Genomic DNA, 5,462 nt, shown 5'->3' with positions numbered 1-5,462 from the left:
GGAGGCAGAAGAAGGTGTCTGGGTGCTCTCTGTGCCGCCACTCCCCTCCTCCCCAGCCAGGAGGAGACCCCTCAGTAGGGTCACAAGGCCCCAGACCCAGAGGTCAAGGCCTCTGGGGGATGAGTGTTGGAGGAGGGGGGGAGAGGGGGGGAGTGCCAGGGGTCCATCCCCCACCTTTCCTGGGCTTGGGAAGGAGGGACGGGGGAGGAAGGGATGGAGGGGAGATGGAGGGAGGGGCTGGCCTTGAAACATCTCGGATCTGCCACCCCTGCCCCAGCAGAGGACCCTGGGGGTCTTCCCCTCCCTGGGCCCACCGGCATTTGAAGGCCCTGCTCCCAGTGCTGACCTGTGGCTTCGGGTCCTGCTGGCCACGCAGGAAGACAGAGGGGGCAGCTGCTCCCGGCCTCGCCCTCCAGCGTCCCCGAGGGGCAACGCCAGCCCCGGGCCCGGGAGCGCTGGCCACCCTGGCCCCACCGCCCTCCCCCAGGAGCTCCTGGCTGGCGCTGCAGAGCGTTTGAAAGTGACGCCTTTTAGGGCCGCGGGGCCGGAGCCGAGCAGGGTCATTTTTTTTTATTAAAAAGCAAAACCTAAACCAAGAAAACAAAGTGATTAAGTTTCTCCTCGGAACAGCAGGCCCCACAAAGACGGGGAGCGCCGGGCTCACTGGGTGCTCCGACCCTCAACCGCTGTGCAGGAAAACAAGCGAATCACTGACACAAACAGGAAGCAGCTGGTTTTCCCCAAACGTGAGGGTTGGGCTGGGGTCCCCAGGGCCAGGGCTGCAGACACAGCCAGGCACTCAGCTGGGTGGGCTGTTCGGGTCCTCAAGGAGCCTGTCAGGCGGGAACCCTGGGCTCGGGCCTGGCGGGGGAGACCCGGGTGTGTCTGAGGAAGATGGGATCCTGGCACACGGCCCACTTACTACTGTGGGGGTTCAGTCGCCCCCAGTGGGCTGCCGCGCCCCGCCCAAGAGCACGTGAGTTTCAGCAGGGGCTCCTCAGGCGGGCAGGAGAGGGGGTGGGCAAGGCGTGGCGGGATGCTTGGCAGGCCCAGGGTAGGCCTCTTGCAAGCCGGCTGGGACCGGGGTCCACAGAGCCAGCTGGGGTTTGAAAGGCCGACTGCTCCCGACAGCCCACCCACCCCCTGCTCCTCCACAGTCACATTCGACTGTGGGCCAGGAAGAGGAGGATTTCCGCTCTCCGTGGCTCTGGAGTCCCGTTGGGGTCAGAACTGTCTTGTTAGGCCCCTCCCCGGAGGACTGCGAGGTCAAACGCTAGGATAGGCTGAGGGGGAGCTCAGAGGGGACTGGCTCAGAGGTGTGCTCAGCTGGGAGCACATGGGCTCAGGCCAGCCCCCAGGGGGACCCATTGCCTGGTTTGAGGAGGGGGCTGGTGGGGTCCCAGGAGTACAGTCTAGATCAGGGGCTAGCAGGTAAGAGTCAGCTTTGGGCAGCAGTGAGTTCCCTGTCAGTGGGAGCGTGCAAGGAAAGGTTCACTTACAGAGGCCCTGGGCAGAGTGGCAGGGCCGTAAGGCCTGTCCCCCACAGCCCGTCTCCAAGCCCCGCAGAGACAGGGGCTGGGGTCCCCCTCGGTGGGGGCGGCATGCCGGATGTTGGAGCTGGAGCCGCCAGGCACACTTTACTCAGCTCTCAACACGCGGCAGGCGCTCAGAAGTGGAGGCCCCGGCGGTTGTGAATGGGCATGGAGTGGGGACAACTGAACAGATGCGCCAGGGGCATCCCGAGTCCGGGGCGGGGGCCGCTGCTGTGGGGGCGTGAGGCAGGCGCGCCTCCGGATGTCTATTATGCTTCCGCCTCACAGTTACAAACCCAAGGGGCTGCTCCTAGACCCCCGCGTTCGGGGGCAGGTCCTGCCAGGGCCTGGGAGCCCGGGTTCCCTCCAGGCCCCGGCGAGACCAGTCAGTCAGCGAGGCCTCCGGACTCCTGCGTGGCGAGAGCAAGTGCCTGTGGCTCCAGGAGGCCCTGAGCTTCCAGATCCCGACGGGCCACGGGCTACGGGCCACGACGGTCCCTGCGCCCGCGCCAGGCCACCGCCAGAGCACCCAGCTGTGTGTTGGATGCAGGTGCCTGCCGTGGGCCCAACCCCCGCCTGGCAGCTCAGGGTCAGAGCAGGGTGGGGCCCTGCCTTCTCCTGCGGATACCGGGGAGAAAGGGTCTCTGTCACCGGGTTCGGGAGACCAGAGCCTTTACGAGCAGGGTTAACCAACAGCAATGTTCTCAAACAGAAGGACAGAGAAGGGTTTAGCCAGTCGGCTGTGAGAACACGTCCTAGGGACACCCCAGTAAAGCCCCATGGAGATGGAGCTCTAGCTCCGTGGGGGGCAGACGAAGTCTCGTAATTGACCCAACTGTTTGCACAAAGAGCAGTAAGACTTCAGAGAAGAGAACATTATGAATTTAAAACAACAGCCTATGACCCAAAAAGCCCTTCCAACAAAGGGACAAAGAGGGATTGCCTTAAAAATCATTCTGGGATAACTCATTCGTGATTTGAAGTAGGAATTTGGAGAGAAGACCTACGTCCACACAGAAACCCGTACACGGATGTTTCTAGCGGCTTCGCTCCTTTGTGCCAGAACGTGGAAGCCGCGGACACGCCCTTCGGTAGGTAGAGGGACAAACTGACTGACGTCCCAACAGTGGAACATTGCTCAACGTTAGTAAGAAACGAGCTCTCGAGCTGTGAACGGTCACAGAGGAACCGTCGACGTGCATCAGTGGGTGAGAGAAGCCGGTCCGAGAGGGCCACACACCGCGACCCGGGCTCTGCGACATTCCGGAAAAGGCAGAACTAGGGAGACGGGACAGAGATGGGCAGTTGTCGGGGTTTGGAGGCGGGGGAGGGATGAACAGAAGGGGTGGGGAGGGTTTAGGTCAGGGACTCCACTCCGCGTGACACTGTGGTGGTGGACACGCGTCATCACGCTTTGTCCGAACCCGCAGGACACACACCACTGGGAGTGACCCCTGATGTCCACTGTGGACTTTGGTTAATTGGCATCAATATTGTGAATCGTGACAGACGCAGCAGCTGGGAGGTCAGCAACAGGAGACTGTGCACGCGTGCGTGTGTGAAGGCACCCGTCTATGTGTGCACACACGTGTGCATGCGTGGCGGGGGAGAGGGTACATGGCAACGCCCTGTACCTTCCTACGATTTTCCTGTAACCCTGAGCTGGTCTTCTCCTCGGTGGAGGGCTGCTTGAGGCTGGTCTTGCCTCAAGAGGCAAGTTGCCACCAGCTCCCTCCGGAGTGCAGACGGTTTACAAGCCCCACCCCGGAGCCCTGCTCCTTGGTCTCGCCTGACACCCAGGGAGACTGAGGCACAGAGAAGCGAAGCCACTCGCCAGGGACTGAACCCAGCGCTGGCTGCACCCACGCTCAGCCTCCATGATTCCCACCCGGGGATCCCGTACATACCTGAACATGAGGGACGGCCCCGAGGAGCTCCTGCGGACGTGGGGTTACAGCTACGAGGATTTGCATGCACGAGTTAAAACTAAGACATCGAGGTTTTTTTTGAATATTTACATGTTAGAAATTTTTAAATGTTTAAATAAATTCAAAGTCACAAAAATAATCAGATCGTGCATATTAACATAAATTATTTTGTATAAAAAATCACTCTAGTTTTCAAGATAAAACCAATTCGGAGAGAAAAACAGCAGACAGGGCTCTACACCTCGAAAATCCCTGTGGCGGGCCAGAGACGAGGGTTCCACGCGGGCATCTGCAACGTGTCCTCGGGTGCCCGGGCACCAAGAGTAGGAGCGTGTGGCCGGAGGGAGGAGACGGTTCCCACGGCCTTCCAGAAGCACGGGGATTTTCTTTTCAATACTGCATCAAAACTCGACAAGTGGCGGTTTCTTTAAAGCGAGACGCGATCTGAGGCCCGAGGCCACACCGATGACCCCTTCGGTCACTGTCCCAGGGAAGCCCACTTGTGCAGGAGACCAGGGACGGGGCAGAGGAGCGCAGCGAGGGGCCAGGGACTGGAGCAGAAAGAGGACGAGGACGGATCCGTTGTGCAGTCCAGGGCAGGGCCACAGCCGAATCTCGGACCCTCGCCAGCCACGGAGTTTCTCGCAAACTCACCGGGGGATGGAGGTGCTAACGGGGGGGCCCCGGGAGGGGATTCAGGAGCTCGATCATGCTGCCTTCGCAATTTGTCTGCAAACATGAAAGTCTTCAAAAGGAAAGATTAATTGCAGGCAAACGCCCACAGGTCCGGCCTCTCTTTCCGAGGAGCCAGTTTCCCAAAGTTCTGCTTTTTGCTCGGAAGCTCCAAGGTGATCACGGACAACAAAGCCCCTCAGCCACTCTCCTGGAGGGGATGGGACACGGCGCTTTTCTGCAAGCACGCGGCGGGTAAACACCTCTCCGCTGTGGCCAGTGCCAGCCTCTCCCGCCGCCAACACTGTACTCCCCCCCGTGGGACTGCCCCTTACACGGGGCACTAAAGATGTCCCACCTGGAACAGACAAAATCTCAGCTTCACGAAGGACATTCTTTTTAGACACAGAGAGAGTGTGTGTCCTCACGTGCATGCATGCAGGGCAGAGGGAGAGGGAGAGAAAATCTCAAGGAGGCTCCATGCCCCGCGCGAGGCTGGATCTCAGGACCCTGAGACCATGACCTGAGCTGAAATCAAGTCGGATGCTTACCTGACTGTGCCACCAGGCGCCCTTCATCAAGGACATTCTTAAGTGCAACCGACTGCTGGCCTAGGTCTTAGCTCTGCAGCTCCTTTGTGGAACCCAGCCCCCAGAGCCAGGGACCCGGCTCCAGCCCCACCATGGCCCTGAGCCCAGCCAACCTCCCTGCATAAGGAGTCCTGCTGGGAGAGCTGCCCCAGGCCCTCCATAGGCCCGCCCTCTTCTCTGTCCCCACCATGCTCTCCTGATTCACTTGACCTTCTCAGAGTCTTTCCTCTTCCAGGAAGCCCTCCCTGACCAGCCTGGCCTAGAGGAAACTGCTTCCCAGAGCTCCTTCAGCACCCTGAATATTCCCAGCTCCCCCCGACCAGGGTGTGTATGTCCCCCAGACCCCCCACCCCCCAGGACGGTCTTGTGTTGGCAGCCATTTCCGTCTTCGTCATTGGGGCTGGAAGTGCCTCCTGAAGTCTCTCTCGCAGCCCCGTCGCTACCCCATAAGCCCCTTTACCTCAGACCTGGCAGCAGCGGGATTCCTTCCGTTCCGGGAATTCTCCTGACCCCCTGGTGAACCGCTGAGAGCAAAACCTTCGCCTCTCTGCTAATTACAAGCAGAGTGTGGTGGGGGCGCGGCTCCGTGCTGCGATGGGCCCTGCCCCAAGCTCCTACCCGTGCCCAGCACTCCCTAACGAACTTCCTCGAATGTCACTGGGAGTTAAGCCTGAAATCCCAGGCTGGCTAAGGAGTCTCCGTGGAACTCAGTGGGCAGACATGACCAGGATTAAGGGCCC

The 5,462-nt window shown here is 60.4% G+C and overlaps 1 long non-coding RNA gene across 1 annotated transcript; it reads left to right on the top strand.

The window, feature by feature from the left end:
• The first annotated feature begins 752 nt into the window (after positions 1–752).
• On the top strand, positions 753–3,589 carry LOC121104721. Its single transcript, XR_005837057.1, has 2 exons — positions 753–976; positions 2,519–3,589. It is a non-coding gene; the product is annotated as an uncharacterized LOC121104721 (long non-coding RNA).
• Positions 3,590–5,462: the final 1,873 nt, after the last annotated feature.

The sequence above is a fragment of the Ursus maritimus genome, unplaced genomic scaffold (genome assembly GCF_017311325.1).
Source record: "Ursus maritimus isolate PB19 unplaced genomic scaffold, ASM1731132v1 scaffold_23, whole genome shotgun sequence".
Classification (NCBI taxonomy): Eukaryota; Metazoa; Chordata; class Mammalia; order Carnivora; family Ursidae; genus Ursus; species Ursus maritimus.
This window is presented reverse-complemented; position numbering and strand designations above follow the sequence as displayed.